The sequence below is a fragment of the Symphalangus syndactylus genome, chromosome 1 (genome assembly GCF_028878055.3).
Source record: "Symphalangus syndactylus isolate Jambi chromosome 1, NHGRI_mSymSyn1-v2.1_pri, whole genome shotgun sequence".
Taxonomy (NCBI): Eukaryota; Metazoa; Chordata; class Mammalia; order Primates; family Hylobatidae; genus Symphalangus; species Symphalangus syndactylus.
In genome coordinates, this window is record NC_072423.2 from 18808422 (window position 1) to 18827202 (window position 18781).

Below are 18781 nucleotides of genomic sequence, written 5' to 3' on the forward strand. Positions count from 1 at the left end.
TTCTCACCTGCATATTGTTTAATTGCTCAAATTTCCATGTGATTAAGATTTACCATGGATCGGGCTCGGTGGCTCATACCTGTAATCCCAGCACTTTGGGAGGCTGAGGCAGGAAGATCGCTTGAGCCCACGAGTTCGAGACTAGTGTGAGCAACATAAAGAGATCATATCTCTACAAGAAAATAAACAAAATTAGCTGGGCACAGTGGCACGTGCCTGTCATCCTAGATGCTTGGGAGGTTGAGGTGGGAGGATAGCTTAAGCCAGGAAGGTTGAGGCTGGTGTGAGTCAATAGCACCCTGTGCCTGCCTCAAAATATATATATTATTTACATAACTATCACCTTTTACCTAATAAAATGAGAGTTTTATTTAGTATGGATAGAGTGATTATGCTTTGCAATTTTAGAAGGCGTTAGTACCTAGAAATCTGATCTATATACCATAATGCCACAATTTTCACCTGCTATTGCTTCTTCTACCCACAACTGTTGTTCTTGATAATCTATCTTCCTCTAAAAGAAAGAGTAATGGTTAAAACATGGGGTCCTAAAGTTAAATTTCTCTTTAAAATAAAATTGGATTTCTAGCACCTATAGCCCAATTTCAATCATCTCCCCTCATTTTTCTGTAGCAAACATCAGCAAAATAGGGCATATGATTTACAGTATCAGGGTGAGAGGAAACATTAAAATTTGGATGCAAACTAAACTAGAATTATTGATCAAATAAAAGGAAGTATTCATAAAACATTCTTATAATATAATGGGAATAAGTTAGTATTACATTTTGAAACTCTTGTGTAAGTCTAGTTAGTAGTCCAGGACTATAAAAGCAGTCTTAGATTCAGGGCTATATCTCACGTCTTGCTCACATCAGTACACTTGGGGCAGAATAGAGTACAGACATTAAGATTAATACATAGAGCACATGGTCAATAACAGAAGCAACAGTTTTGATTATGAATAGAAGATAGAAAAGAGAATAAAACTAATTAGAAATACAAAATTCTTATACAAGATCAATTGAATATTTGGATTTGTTTGCTCCCCCAAAGAATCCATTGAAATTAAACTAAAGTGATAAAAATTTTAAAGAATATATAAAGTCAAATTGGATGAGCTCCATATTTGTACCTGGTGCAAATCCAAAAATCAATTTAGAGACTCAGGTCTGACATGTGTTCATCAAACCTTTTCTTTTCTTCTTTTTCATTCAAAAGTTTGCAACAAAAACAACAAAAATGTGTGAGGATTATTTATTTGGTCACTTCTAATTCATGTCGTTGTGCACATGATCATATATACAGTCAAGGAAAGGTCATTTTTTAAATCTTTCCTGCTGGATGTGATTCAGTTAACAGTCCCACAGGATTGGAAGCTACTCTTGCAGAAAGCAGGGGCATTTGCAAGTTGCGACTAAGGACAGGATATTAATCACAATTCAAAGTTGCATCTCAATGTACTTCTAAAATTTTCTCCTTCAAGGCTATACATCTATGAGATTAAGAGAATAATTAATAGCTCATTATTTTTTCAACAGAAATATTAAATATCATTTTTATTGAAAATAAAATCTAGTAGACCCTGGTAATACATTTCATATCCTTCATTCTATTTTCTAATTTCAAAAGTAAAAGTAAGTATTTAAAGCCACAGTTGTGCTTGATATTAATGTATGATGGCCATTGCACTTTTATTTCCTCTTTGTATTATATTTTAAATAGTGAATTATTTTTATGTCATAAAGTACTTGATAAGTATAATTATATACTAAACATTCCTGTTTTTATGTATTGTCCTAACAGAATTATGTAGTATCTGGTCATATACCTTGTAATATTTTAGTATGAATATATTGTTTATTTTGTCTCAGGTTATAATTAGTTTAGTAATAATTTGATATTGGAAATTCATATATTTTTGTTACATATTTCACTTAATATTTTTACTCAAGTTCAAGATAGACATGCAAATGGGGAATAAAAAGAAATTAAAGAAGATCAAATCAAGTTGCTGTAATCTGGAGAAAAATCTATGAATTTGAATTCACTCTTTAATTATTTTTTCTACTTAGTGAGCCACTTCTGAAAAGCAGATTCATCCCTCTCATATAGAAATTCATAAGAAAGTTTATGTTTATTTCATAGGCAAGCACACTTTAACAGCAAACAAATAAGAAAATTATCTAATAAGATAGTAAGAATATTTTTGAATTGGAGATAGTCAATAATTGTATTTTTCTGCCAAGACTATTTATCAATACCGTTATAAAATCATTTTCAGTATCTGAGAATGTAATTTTCAACTTTAGTTAAAAATGCTCTGCTCATCTGAAAAATTAGGTTCTATGAAAATAACACTTTTCAATAGTATCATTTTATCATCATTTGGAGGAGCATAAGCCAGTGTTACACATGTGTTTTCCTCTGATCTATCTTTGCAGATCTTGACGATGTTAGAATATATATATCCTGTCTAAGCATTTCTTGGCCAGTAATTAGACAGTGATATGTTCCATGCTAGTAATGTAGGGAATAGGGCTGCTGCTTTTTGGGTTTACTTGAGTATACTTTGTGCTGTACAAATACGGCAATGGATCGTAAATAATTTGTATGAAGACCTTTAGTGTTGATTAACCTGTGAATAAGGGAACAACAATCAAGGACAAAAAAGACTAATTCTGTTATACATTTTGAGCTTTTATATAAAAAAAAATAAGATTGGCTGAATATACCTGAAAAATTTCTAATCTCCTTTACAATTTTTTAATTGTTTATCAAGCCTGTCTAGTAAAAATAATGCAGTTTCTGAATGTGGACATACTCAAGGTACCAAGATAAATACTTCCCAGGCATTCATTAAACAAACAAACAAACAAAAAACAAAACCAAAAAAAACATCTTTTCACTTTGGGGGTACATGTGCAGGTTTGTTACATAGGTGTGTGCTTGTGTCATGGAGTTTTGTTGTACAAATTATTTTGTCATCCAGGTGTTAAGCCTAATACTCATTAGTTGTGTTTTTCCTGATCCTCTCCCTTTTACCTCCACCCTCTGATAGGCTCCAGTGTGTGTTGCTCCCCTTTACATGTTCATGTGTTATCATTTAGCTCTCACTTATAAGTGAGAACATGTAGTATTTGTTTTTCTTTTTCTGCACCACTTTGCTAGGGATACTGGCCACTGGCTCCATCCAAGTTCCTGCGAAGGACATGATTTGCTCTTTTTTATGGCTGCATAGTGTTCCATGGTGTATAAGTACAACATTTTCTTTACCCAGTCAATCACTGATGGGCATTTAAGTTGATTCCATGTCTTTGCTATTGTGAATAGTGCTGCAATAAACAGACACCTGTATATGTCTTTATTCTAGAACAATGTATTCCTCTGGTTATATACCCAGTAATGGGATTGCTGGGTCAAATGGTATTTCTGTTTTTAGGTCTTTGAGGAATCGCCACATTCTCTTCCACAATGGTTTAACTAATTTACATTCTCACCAAAGATGTATAAGCATTTATTTTTCTCTGCAACCTTACCAGTATCTGTTATTTCCTAACTTTTGAATAATAGTGATTCTGAGTGGTGTGTGATGGTATCTCACTGTGGTTTTGATTTGCATTTCCTTAATAATCAGAAGATGTTGAGCTTTTTTTCATTTGAGTGTTGCCCGCATCTATGTCTTCTTTTGCAAACTGTTCATGTCCTTTGCCCAATTTTAATGTGTTCATTTTTTCTTGTAAATTTCTTTAAGTGCCTTGTAGGTGCTGGATATTAGACCTTTGTAGGAGGCATGGTTTGCATAAATTTTCCTCCATTGTGTGGGTTGTCTGTTCACTGTGTTGATAGTTTCTTTTTCTCTGCAGAAGCTCTTTAGTTTAATTAGAACCCATATGTCAATTTTTGCTTTTGTTGCAATTGCTTTTGGTGTATTACTCATGAAATCCTTGCCCATTCCTATGTCTTGAATGGTATTGCCCATTCTTTTTATTGGCCTTAATAACAAAAATATTAATTGCGATAATTTTATTCTCATTTTACAATAAATAATATTTTAAATAAGAGAAGTGAAGTAACTTGCAAATTGTGACACAAGATTTTGTCAGTCAATCTGGTGCCATTTCTTTCTACTATACTCTTGTATTGCTTCCCAAAGTAACCAGGTTCTCCTATTAGGAAACACCCAAACAGGTACACACAGTGAGATGCACACTCACACAAATCTATTCCTATACAGTATAACCCCAGTTCCTGTTTTTCTACACATTGTTAGGTTTCTTCCCTGCTATATAAACTTCTAATTTTAGTCATCACAGAGATGGATTTGAGACTGATTTCCTGTCTCCTCAGGTGTAGCACATGATCGAAGCCTTCTTCCTTGGCAATAATCATTGTCTCAACAATTGGCCTTCTATGTGGCAAGCAGCAGGACCTAGACTGATCCCCCGGTGTTTCAGTAACTTATTCTGTTTCACTGGTCTGTAAGTCTGTTTTTGTACCAGGACCATGCTGTTGTGGGTACTGTAGCCTTATGGTATAATTTGAAATCTGGTAATGTGATGCTCCTGGCTGTGTTTTTTGCTTAGGATTGCTTTGGCTATTCAGGCTCCTCTTTGGTTCTATATAAATTTTAGAATTTATTTTCTAAATCCATGAAAAATGCTGTTGATAGTTTGATAAGACTAGTGTTGAATCTGCTACCTTTTACCATGTACAAAAATTAACTCAATATGAATTAAATATTTAAATGTAAGATCTCAAGCTATAAAAATCACAGAAGAAAACAGAGAGAGTACCATTCTAGACATGAACTTTTGCAAAGAATTCAAGACTAAACCCTCAAAAGAAATTGCATCAAAAACAAAAATAGATAAGTGGGACCTAATTAAACTAAAGAGCTTCTGTACAGCAAAAGAAACAATCAACAGAGAAATCAGACAACCTACAGAATGGGAGAAATTATTCACAAGCTATACATCTAACAAAGGTCTAATTATCCAAAATCCCCAAGGAACTTAAACAGCTTAACAAGTAAAATAAATAGCATATTAAAAAGTGGACAAAGGACATGAACAGTTACTTCTCCAAAGAAGCTATGTAAGTGATTAATAAACATATAAAAATGCTCAACATAACACAATCATCAGAGAAATGCAAATCAAAATTACAGTGAGATATGATCTCACAAGAATCACAATGGCTTCACATCAAAGTCAAAAATAACAAAGGCTGGCAAGGCGGTGGGTAAAAAGGAGTGTTTACATAATGTTGGTGGAAAAGTAAATTAGTTCAGCCACTGTGAAAAGCATTTAGAAAATTTCTCAAAGAACCAAAATAGAGCTAACGTTTTACTCAGCAATCCCAATACTGGATATATACACAAAGGAAAATAAATTGTTCTACCAAAAAGACACATACATGTATTATGTATGTTCATTGCAGCACTACTCACAATAATAACGAAATGAAATTAACCTTAGTGCCCATCAGTAGTAGATTGACTAAAGAAAATGTGATGCATATTCACCATGGAATACTATACAGTCATAAATATATATATATATTTATATATATAGAATCTATATATAAATATATATAGAATATATAAATATATAGAGAATCTATATATAGAATATATATAGAATACATAAATATATAGAGAATCTATATATAGAATATATATAGAATATATAAATATATATAGAATATATATAAATATATATAATATATAAAAATATATATAGAATATATATAAATATATATAGAATATATAAATATATAGAATATATAAATATATAGAGAATCTATATATAGAATATATATAGAATACATAAATATATAGAGAATCTATATATAGAATATATAGAGAATATATAAATATATAGAATATATAAATATATAATATATAAAAATATATATAGAATATATAAATATACATATTCTATATAAATATATATAGAATATATAAATATATAGAGAATCTATATATAGAATATATATAGAATACATAAATATATAGAGAATCTATATATAGAATACATATATTCTCTATAAATATATATAGAATATATATAAATATATATAATATATAAAAATATATATAGAATATATATAAATATATATAGAATATATAAATATATATAGAATATATATAAATATATATAGAATATATAAATATATATAGAATATATATAAATATGTATAGAATATATAAATATATATAGAATATACATAGAATATATGTTATATATAGAATATATAAATATATATAATATATTATATATAGAATATATAAACATATATAATATATTATATATAGAATATATAAACATATATAATATATTATATATAGAATATATAAATATGTATAGAATATATAAATATATATAGAATATATAAATATATAGAGAGAATATATATAGAATATATATAAATACATATACAGAATATATATAAATATATATATAGGATATATATAAATATATACAGAATATATAAATATATATAGAATATATATATAGACTATATATATAGAATATATATATAAATATAAATATATATATATATATATATATATATATATATATATATATATTCTTTGGGGAAACATGGCTGCAGCTGGAAGCCATCATCCCAAGCAAAGTAACAGAAAACTAAATACTGCATGTTCTCACTTATAAGTGAGGGCTAAACACTGGGTACATGTGAATAAAAAGATGGAAACAGTAGACTCTGGTTACTACTAGAGGAGAGCAAGTGCTGATAAACTACCTACTGGGTACTATGTTCACTACCTGGATGATGGAATAATTCGTACTCCAAACCTCAGCATCACATGATATAAAAACTGTGCACACATCCACCCTGAATCTAAATAAAATTTGAATTTTTTAAAATGAGCCGTGGTTGGTAATGATTGAATTGTAGTAAAAGCCACGAATCTTGGCTCCATCTACAGTTGAATTAAAGGCAGTTCTACTGTCTCTAGGAACCAATTATATATAGTAGGAGTAGGTGCTCATACAAGTTACATATTCTCTGAGTGCTGTTTACTGCACCTCATGTTCCTTGTCTGAAAAATAAGATGCTGAACATTAAGATTTCTACATGCCTTTATACTCTAAAACATCTGATTTCCTTCTGATAGCCTAATTTGAAAGAAAAAATTGTCATATATTTTTCATTTATTCCACTCACATTTACATTTCTGAGAAAAGTTCTCATATAAATGTATAATAAAAAAAGTCATATTGGAAAAAAAGAGTCTTTGAAAAAATTTAAATTTCCAAGCAGAGATTAAAACTTGTTTAAATTCCTGTGGTGTCACCCTTCATATCCTTTAAAAATATACTTTAATAATTAAGAAAAATGTATGTAAGACTGAAATACATGGTACAATGTATACCTTAATTAAATGAGAATAAAACTCTTTAAAAATAGCAAAATGTTGAGTATTCATATTCAGGGCACAGAGAAGGTGCAACTCAATCCTGCACCACTGGCTTCCCCACAGCATCTAAGAGGGTCCAGCTTACTAAGACTTTTCAGAGCTTCAAGATATGCTCATTGTAATTGAGATGCACTAGAAAACATTATGTGTTATCCTTTAGGCCTAAAATATATCTGCCTCAGTATAGTATATCTATAATAGATGCTTTATGGGTCATTGTATATTTATTCACTCTACCTCACTAACCTTACAGCTATCCATACCTGGCATGCTGAGAAATATTTAATGTATTGGCTAGAGTTCTGTTCAAACTAATGTCTACATTGAATTTATATAAGCAAAATATTCTAAATATATGCTGCTTACATAACAGAAAAAACTATACAAACTAACATTGCAAAGGTATTCAAAATAGTGCATATATATACATATATATGACATAGATACGTATATGTGTGTTTATTTATAAATACACATTTAAAGCCTTGAGAGTTCCTTAATAATAAGGCTATATATATTCATGTTTAAAACCCTGAAGATTCTTTAATAATAAGGGTAGCCCGAGAGCTAGGAAGTTAAATTTAGCTCAGATTTATCATCTTGAATGATAATGGCATACTTATCTGAAGCTTTACTAAGCCTCCTGGATATTTAAGATGTGCTAGAGAATCTCTCAACAGTAGACATTAATTCCCTCCCCCTGACTCTCCTACACAAAAACTGTTCTGAAGGAAGAATGTTGTTTTATTTTCTATTGCCAGCGGTGCTTACAGATACGAGGAGAGAAACCTCTCATCAAACTGCAACTGCGAGAGGAATTATTTTTCCAAAAGAGCATTTTCTGTTGTCCAACCATCCATTTTGCCCTTTACAACAATCGTTTAAAAACTTTGTACAGCCTTAGGAGTCTTTGGTCTTGGATAGGAAATAAATATTTATTAATACATAGATGTGCTCTAGATGAAAGCTTAACGTCTTTAGCCTGACTGCCTAAAAGAATTATGATACATCATTGATTTCCATATACATAACTAATTTTCAAAAACCCTTAGACATTTTTAAGCTTGCACTGCAAAACATTAACTATAGTGTCATAGTGTTTCTTGAAGTACTATTTACAGGATAGAATCTTGGCAATTTAAGAGCCTTTTCTTACTATCTCTATTCAATAGCAATCGTCTTTAGTCTCACTTTGACATGAGACTACTATTCATGGCCCTAGCTATTTTCCTCCTCACTCCCATATTCTTACCTCCTCTATGTTTCTACAATGGGAAACTATGCCATTATTACTATAAAACAAACAAAAAAAAGTTTGGAGATGTATGCTGCTATGAGACATCAATACAAAAACTCAAGTGAGCAGATAAACATAATACAACTTTAATAGAGGATAATTTTACATGTAATTTTAGTCATGTAACCCTCAACTATACAGCACGTTACTATCAATGCAAGAGGTTCATTTTTATTCTCTCCTAGTTAACCTCTTCCCTGAAATTCAAATACTATTTTGGTGTCTGCCATTATGGAGTAGAATTGCTTGCTCCTGAACATAGTATTAACAAAATAATAATGTATACTCTCATTTTTCCTGGCTTCTCTTGCTCAGTATTGTCAGTGAGATTTATTCATGTTAATGCTATAGCAGTAGTTCAGTGTTTTTTATTAATGTTAGTGTAATATTCAATTATATCAGTAGGTCACAAAGTGTATCATTTTTTTTCTTCACTTTTTGTTTTGGCTATGACCTGCAATACTGTGCCAAGTGGAAATGATGATTGCAATTATCAGAGATTTCCTGAACAAAGAAAACCACTCCGTATTTTAGCACTGATTATAATCTTACCTATATTTTAGACACTGTATTTCAGTTTAACGAAGTTCTCTTTTATTCAGTGTCAGTTGAAAAATTTTAGAATAAAAACATTTTGAAATCATTAATTTCTTATTCTGCTTTCACTAAGATGATAATTTATTTTTTTCTATATCCTGTTCATTGCAAATTATCCTGATTGTCTCTGTTAAAAACATTACATGCTTAAAACAAATCTTACTGACCATGATACAACATCCATTTTGTATACACTGTATGTGATCATTTTCCTTAGAATTTTTGGTTTGGAATTTATAGCAATATAGACTTATGAGCATGTAGTTTTCTTTAATGTAATTTCCTTGGCAGGTTTTGTTATAAATATTGTAATACATCCCTTCTAAAATATGTGGGAACATCTGTCATTATCTATTTTTTGGGAACTTTAAAGTTTGGAATTTTTTTCTTTAAAGGTAATAATATAAATTTAAAGGAATAATTTATCAGTGATGATCTCATCTTGACACATAGCTCTTTAAAGAGAAGGAAAAAAATACTGTTAAATTTTTATTATATTTATGCTATTCATGATGAATATATTTTTATTTTCATTAGGTTTAGGTCTTCTCTATTCAATTTATTTTCTATTTGTTCCACTTATTCTTTTTTCTTTTATTTCTCGTTCAAAATGTTTTATTAAGATTAACCACATATTTTAATTCTTTTCTATTTCTGTGAAGATTGTCTTTGCTATTTTTATTGGAATTGCATTGAATCTGTAGATTGCTTTGAGTAGTAGGAGCATTTTAACGATACTAATCATCCTAATCCAGGAGACTAAATTGGGAGGATTGCTTGAGCCAGGGTGGCAGAGGCTGCAGTGAGCCAAGATTGAGCGACTGCACTCCACCCTGGGCATCACAGTGAGACCCTTTTGCAAAAAAAAAAAAAAAAAAAAAATTGTATTTAACAGGAAAAATACATTTTTTAGACAGATTGTAGAGCACAGTGTCTATAATTACTAATAGTATACTGGAAATTTCTAACTTTCTAACACATTAATTTCAAATGTCCTCTCCACCAAAAAAAAGTATATGAGGTAATAGATATCTTGATTAATGTGATTTAATTATTCAACTTTGTATACATACATCATAACATCTACTTTTAACATCCATATATGTATAACTATAGCTTATAAGTTATAATAAAATTAATATATATTTTGGATATTAACTTCTTGTCAGATGTATAATTTGCAATTTTTTTTCTTATTTCATAAGTTCTCTCTTCAACCTGGTAATTATTTTCTTTGCTGTGTAGATGCTTTTCAGTTTGATGTAATTTCATTTGTCTATTTTTGCTTCCATTGGGAAATTTTTGGGGTCAAATCTAAAAAATTACTCTCCAGGCCAATGTCATATAGTTTTTCCCCTATATATTTTTCTAGTACTTTTATAGTTTCAGATCTTTAATCCATTTTGACATGATTTTTGTATATATTGCGAGATAGAGTCCATTGTTCTTCTTCCACATGTGTATAAAAACCAGTGGGTCAAAGAAAAAATCAAGATGCAAATCAAAAACTATCTTTAAAAGAACCAAAGTGAAAACATAACATGGCAAATTTTGGATGCAGCAAAAGCAGTCCTAAGAGGGAAATTTACAACAGAAAAGTCTACGTAAATATATTAAATATATAACCTATTATAGTCTAATGTAGTCTATTAAATATATAACCTATTATAGTCTAATATAGTCTATTAAATATATAACCTATTATAGTCTAATATAGTCTATTAAATATATAACCTATTATAGTGTAATATAGTCTATTAAATATATAACCTATTATAGTCTAATATAGTCTATTAAATATATAACCTATTATACTCTAATATAGTCTATTAAATATATAACCTATTATAGTCTAATATAGTCTATTAAATATATAACCTATTATAGTCTAATATAGTCTATTAAATATATAACCTATTATAGTCTAATATAGTCTATTAAATATATAACCTATTATAGTCTAATATAGTCTATTAAATATATAACCTATTATAGTCTAATATAGTCTATTAAATATATAATCTTAAAAATTTAGTAGAAACATAGAATAAAATATTTGTTTTATAGTAAGTCTTCTATTACCATTATAATATCTCAACTTAAGTCTTAGGTAGAATGTTTGCATACATTTCACAGGTGACATTAAAACATATCAACTGTGACTATAAAATTTGTTTTAAAACCAATCTTAAAAATGTTTTTTTCCATTTTAATCACCCCATGTCAAAATGTTTTTTATTTTACATTTCCTAATTTTCCCTTGTTCTAATGTTCTAAACTCCCATCCTTTGATTTTTAATTTTTTAACCTAAATTAGAATAATGTAATTTGTCTTTAGCAAAACATCTATGCAAAGATAATAGTAATAAATACTAATAAATTCCTTCAACGTCTTGCTAAGATCTCCTGCACACAAATGGAGTGTCCTAAGCAGTTAACTGTAAGCAAGATTAATTTATACAAGAAGCACTTATAAAATATTATCTAGAAATTAACTAATCTACAATGTCAGATTTGCTATGCATGGTAATTAGTGCTATTAGAGAAATTCACGTGCAGACGAACAAAGACTTACCAGGAGGATTAAAGTAGCTACTCTATAAATGTGGAATCGTGTTCTCTAACATATTTTTTAAATTATTAGGCAATTACTTTAACTTTGAAATGTGATTCAGAAGTCTGAATTGTTTTAATATTACAGTTACGTACTCCAATCTAAACAAAATTCAGTTACTTTATTGAAAGTTAATAGACAATGATGAACTAAACACTTGCATTTTATAATCGCTGTGGTGTAGACGAAGCTTCACAAATATTTATCAGGCTTTGAGTTTAAAAAGTAAAAATGTTTAAATCATTAAAAGAATAGTTGAAGGCTGTGGCACAGTCTTGAATCTTAAATTCTTTAAATATAGTATTACCGTGACTAAATATCTTCATAATTAATGAGACAAAAAAGAGACACTTTTATTTACCTAGAATTATCACTATTCATATCATTTTGAAATTATCTGTGTTATTTTATTATTAATTTACAAGAGTTCATTTTACACTATGGCTGATATATCCCTAAACACTTCAGCACACAAGTACATATTTTATTGTGTGGTTAAAGATGATAGATCTGACAGATGTAACCTATCAAATTATTGAAATATTTTAGATTAAACCTTAAATGAATGATTCTGTGATTATACAAGCCTAGACATTTAGTAAGAAATTCTATACCATTATTTTTGGCATTATAAATAGTATTACTTAAAGGTGGGAAACTGGTTATTGTTAAAAATTTCGGACTCAGCAGAATAAACTTATTAATCATTGTTGATTGAACAGAATAAATCTATTGATCATTGTAGAGTACAATTATAGACATTTTAAAAAAGTAAAAGTGGTTTTGATCATCTTAACATGGCAAAATGCTGTAAAATTTATGCAACATGATACAATTAGGAAACTGGTAAAGATGGATTAAATATTTCTGAAATAATATTTGAGATACGTACCACAAGTTTTAGGAAGATTCAGTAAAAAATGAATTGTAAAATACACTACACGGCCAGACGTTTATTTGGAAGTAAATAAACTGAGAAATAGTAACTAACTTATTGTTACTATCAACATAGGTTAAATATACAAAAAAGAAAACTTTAAAATATGACAATGAATGTGAAATAAAGAGTATTGCAAGGGAGCATCTAATATTATGTAGAAAGATTCACATTTTTCATGATTCTACTGAGTCCTTTTGAAGGACAGAGTCAGTATGAAAGATTCTCTTCCTAAGAAAGAAGTAAATAGAAAACTCTTCACAGTCCTGCAGTGCAAACAGAATGCAGAGACAGCTGGGCGTCGTACAAAAAGGGTGCTTAGAGTCAGAAAGTGGCAGGGTGCAGAAAACTAAAGAGAAGGAATTTCCTGATTTTCAGCGATAGGCAGCAAGCATTCATTTTAGAACGCTGGAAGAATAATTACTCTATTAAAAAGAAGTAAGAATATCCTGGGATGATGGCTAATTCAGCCTATTAGAAATAAAACAAGGTTGTAAAGCCTCCTCAAAATTTCACAAAGTATGGATAATAAGAGGGAAAAACAGATCCAGAATTAGGCAGACCAATGGTGATATTCTTAATCGCGACTAACTGGAGCTTTTTTTCTTATTCATTTCTATAAAATAAGAATTGGGAATTATTGAAACACCATAGATTGCCAATAATGAAAAGTCACATATAAAATGATCTATTAATTATATATTTTTTCATTTCATTTAATTTTATTTCAGGATAATATATATAAAATTATTTAAATGTGTGATCTTTGTTTAAATGTTATATCAATTTACTTATAAAATATGACTGTTCCTGAAATATAATGTATATATAATTAAAAATCTATTTTAAGTGTGCAATTTATTAAGTTTTGGCAAATATATGTGTGAGTCCTATATATATATATATATGTATATATATATATAGAGAGAGAGAGAGACAATACATTAAAATATTACAGGACATTCTCATCACTTTGAAAAGTTTCATATGCCTATCTATCTTTAGTTTTGTACTTCATCTCCTTCCCCATCCACAGCCGTGGGTTACTATTGATCTCATTTCTATCCTTCTAGCATTGGCTTTTCCAAAACTACATATAAGCAGTTCAAATAGTATGTCCTCTTTAGTGCCTGGCTTGTTTTATTTAGCATAATGTTTTTGCAATTCATCCATGTTGTTGCATATATCAGTGACTCACTCAGTTTCACTGCTGGGAAATATTCTATCCTATGGAGATGCCATAGTTTGTTTATCCACTGATATAATAGACATCTGGACTCTTTCCAGTTTTAAGGAATGATGAATACAGATACTGTGAACATTTGCATATAAGTTTTGTGGGGACATATGCTGTCATTTCTCTTGGGTAAATACCTAGGGATACAATTACTGTGGTGTATGGCAAGTGAATTTTAAATTTGTAGAAAGTGCCAAAATATATTCTAACATAGCTGTACTACTTTGCATTCCCATAAGTAATCTATGTTCTATTTGCTTCATATTCTTGTCCACACTTAGTATTGTCAGGCTTTTTTAATTTTGGCCATTCTGATGGGTATGGAGAGGTGTGGATTTTTCTTCCCTCTTCATAATGAGTCCTCGTTGTTCATCATTTCATGTGTTTATTTGCAACTTGTATATGTTCTTTGGAGAAGAATCTGTACAAATCATTTCGAGTATTACATTCATTTGTTTTCTTACTTTTAGGAATTATTTGTATTTCAAATACAAGCTTTTCATCACATTTTTTTTTGCAAATATTTTCTGTCAGGCTGTGGTTTGTGTTTATATTTTCTGAACAGTGTCTTTCAAAGAGATTTTTCTTTATGTTTTAAATTTTGATGGAGTTCAATTTATTTAATTTGTAATTTTATAACTTTACTTTTTCTAATTTAAAAATATTTGTCACACTCAAGTCACAAATATTTGTGATCATATTTTGTTCCATAAGTTTTAAAGTTTTAACTTTATGATGAAATCATATGCAGAGGTAAATGTAGTGAATAGAGCATGAGCTCCAGGTCAGGCTGTCTACAATAAATTCCATTCTTGTGACACACACTGCTCTGCATTGTGGGACTAATTGCTGTGCTTTTCAAGCCTCAGTGGTCTCACTTATAAATTAGGGTTCATACTACCTAGAATTTAAAACATCAAATTATGGTCATGATTATATAAGATACAATAATGCTTTAGCATGATGACTGAGTCATACCTTAGTACATTTTAAACAATGCCACCTGTTATTATTTTTTCATTATCAGTGATGTCCTTAATACTAAAAATGTATTTTAAAAAGTTTTTCCTTGATATGAAAGAAGAAAGTAAGACTTCATTCACCAAATATTTATAGTGTGTCCATCAACGCTATCACACCTACATATTTTTTAAATTTTTTTAATTTTTAAAAATATTCTTAAGAATAATATAGCTTGTTTTATAATAATTGAGATGGAAAAATTTTTTCAAAAGGCTATATATAGTATGATTCACTTTTGAATATCTGAGGTACTCAACTGATGGATCTATATGGCTATTCATGTGTAAGAAACACAGATGTTGAAGTCATGCATGTTTGTATAAACCAAAACTTAAAAACTTTAAGTAAATAATACTAAAGAACACTTAATAGATATTAGGCACTTTTCTAAACACCTTGCAGGCCTATCTATTTAATCCTCACCACAATCTTTTGAGGGAAGTAGAAACTATTATTATTCACAGTTTGTTAAAGAGGCAATTAGTTCAAACAGAGATTGTCTTAAGTGACCTAGGACCCAACTGGTTAGTGCAAAGCTAGTATGTGAACCCAAGGAGTGTAGCCTCAGAGCGCATGTAGATTCCGACTACATCATAACAACTCAACACACATGCCGTGAAGGGGCACAGGTCCTGAACGTATGCCCCTAAACCTGTTGAAATCGCTTTCTGGAACCTGAGACAAGAAGAGAGGCTGATTAAACACTTCTAAGGATCAGATAATCAGTGTTTTAAAAGGCAGATTTGGATTTCCTTTTGTGAGTCTAATACATATATATTCCAGTGGGATATGGTGCTATATGTGTCTATCATATAGTATATATTGTTTACCAGTAAGTGCTGCATTTCCAGGACACGGAGGTCTCACTTTTCTCTTCCACTGACATCAGGCATAGTGATGGATTCCACCTCTAGGCAGAAGTTTTAAAGATGGGTGGATGCTTTGCCATGTTTATTTTTATCCTTCCATCTAGTTACAGTTTGCTGTTTCAGGGTGGATTCTGGAGTAAATAAAACATGGGAGAATCACTGCAGCTAAGGTATGAAAAAAGACGTGGTATACGCTAGAAATTGAGTTCTGGTTTTCTAAGCCAGAGGTAATTTCTCATTTTTTTTTACCACAGCATAACCTAGCTATCCCTATTGATATACAGTGCCCACTTTAACGTTGTTAGGTCAAACTAGAATTTAATTAATTAAATATGTACTTATTAATATATCTGAATTATTTTCCTCTAAGTTGGCCCCAGGAGTGATGTGTGACTGTAGACTAAAATTGCATAGTTAGTATGGGACTTGGGGATTCTACAACTGCAGAAGATGGAGAGTTTTGGACATGCTCAGATTTCCCTGGATTTTGAGCTAAGTTTTCACAATCAGCTCAATTTATCATTGACCAAGAACTAGGCTATTACCACAGACTAGAAATACTTCAAGGAACACCTCTGATTTTAATTATTTTTCCAAAGTTAGAATTACATATGTTTGAAAGCCTCAATATTAACAGTCATTTGGTCTCAAAAACTATATAGATTTATAGATATACACATATGGACAAGATATTTATGAATTCTTGTTAATGTCGTTGTGAGAAAGAGGCTTTATATTTATTAAATTTCCTTGCTTTTTAACACATCAATAGAAATTTGGATATTTATGACAAAATATGCAAAGAGCTCTATTAATGTATTTTTCTCAATTAGGATAATAAAATCCATGAAAATCAGAAATAAAAATAATAATCCTGTAAATATTTCCATCTGAGTTCTAACTCAGTAAACAGGTAAAGTGACATTAAACCCTGTGAAGATGCTAATGCAAAATCAAGATAAATATATGAAAACAAATAGAATTTGTGGCTATCATTACAAAGTTAAGGGTATTCTGAGTCATCTAATCTACACACATATCTCATCAGTGAGATTTAATAGGAAAAAACATGAGGCCTCTTATTGTGTTTAAAATCAAATGACTTCACAAATCGAAATTTTTGAAAGGTATAAGCTAGAAGGTTTCTCCTTGAGCATTGATATGTGTAATTTTTACTGTTTTTGTGATGCTGATTTTCAGAGAAAAAAAAGTAGTAGAAGGCCCATCTAGGAATATGCCAATCTACAGTGGTGTAAAATTAGCTACATGCAGCATAATCAGAGAGAGCATGTTCTCACTTTCTCTTGGCTAACTTTCCAAAGACAATTATCCAAGAAAGTGTAAGGAAAGGAGCTGGAGCACAAGCACTCTGACAAGTGCAGGTGACAGTAAACTATAATGCACAGTGTTAAAAAGAATTAGTGCAGTAGAGGAACTGGTTGACACTCATGAATATTTCCTTACCTATGATCCCAGACTTTAAAATAAATCATGCAAACCCTAAGAAACATCAGTTTACTGTCCCAATAAACATCAAACGGAGACATAATTGGCATTCAAAAATATTAGACACACATATTTCACAACTGTAAAATGATATCAAGACTTTTATCTTCAATATATTTGGATAGTATTTAACTATCTAAACCTAAGGGTTCTACATCAGTAACAGTGACTTTGAAAGCGTTCATAAGAGGGAAATCATAAAGTAGTCAAATTTTGGAATGATGTAACATTTTTTAAAAGTCCTCATTTACAATTGGATTTTAAAATCATTTCATCTTAGTAACACAGACTTTATTGCACTGAGAACGTCACTTATTTCAACCTCTGGTCTTCTCTGTTTTCTGTTTGTTTGTTTTGTTGTTGTTGTTGTTATGTCACTCTGTGCTGGTGCTGTCTCATTGTGGCCCATGCTGTCTGTGGACCACCCCTTCCTGAACCAGCCACCCCATCCCAACACCTGGCCAAGGCTCTCAGGGCAGGTCTATGAATTAACATTAATGGTCTCACCTTCCCCTACTTTTTCCCTCTCATCAAGATGCATTGACTTATGTCCCCTTCCCTGATATCTCATTAGAAATTAGTTTAGCAAACCAATCCTAGCTAAGATATTTGTGACCAAATATGTTAAAACATACTTATTCTCTCAAAGTATTAATAGAAGGGCTTAGTGCATGAGACAAATGATTTGAACACTACACAACACTTAGAATTAAGGACTTTCTCAAATAACATAATATTGTTTTACTGCACTATGTTTGTAAAAGGCTTGAGCTGTCTCGGGTGTTGCGATGTGGTTAGTACTACAAGACCCCCATCTGTAGTAACAACGAAGTCTCAGCTGAATTTAGGTCAGGAGCAGACAGAAAATAAAGCTGGTATAGAGTAGAATGAACTAAGAGAGAGATAGGATCTTACCAGAATCCTGAAAAGGTGCTTGATTTAAACCGAATCTTTAATAAGTATACCAATAGGGCAAGTTACCGACAGATATTCTGAAGTGAACTATACTGAAAGCCCTCATAATTCCAAGAGATCTCAAGAATAAGCAATTTATAGATACAGAGATGTTTTCTTTGCTTAAGGGGTAAAATAGGACCTTATAAACAAGGTGGGAGAAAAGAAACATATTTTCGCCAGGTCACTAGGCCAAAAGTACAGATTATCTTGGTTTATCTCTAGTGGCTAGTTAGCTACACAGTTCCTTATTGTGCTAATGATTACTAAAAATTCAATTACTTGTATGCTATCATT

The 18781-nt window shown here is 30.4% G+C and overlaps 1 long non-coding RNA gene across 1 annotated transcript in view; it reads right to left on the reverse strand.

Moving 5' to 3' along the window:
- Positions 1 to 18781, reverse strand: part of LOC129492068 (uncharacterized) — a 126211-nt gene that overhangs the window by 6427 nt on the left and 101003 nt on the right. Inside the window, exon 5 of the long non-coding RNA XR_008660718.2 lies at positions 15986 to 16155. This is a non-coding gene — a long non-coding RNA (uncharacterized lncRNA). The remainder of the gene's footprint in view (positions 1 to 15985; positions 16156 to 18781) is intronic.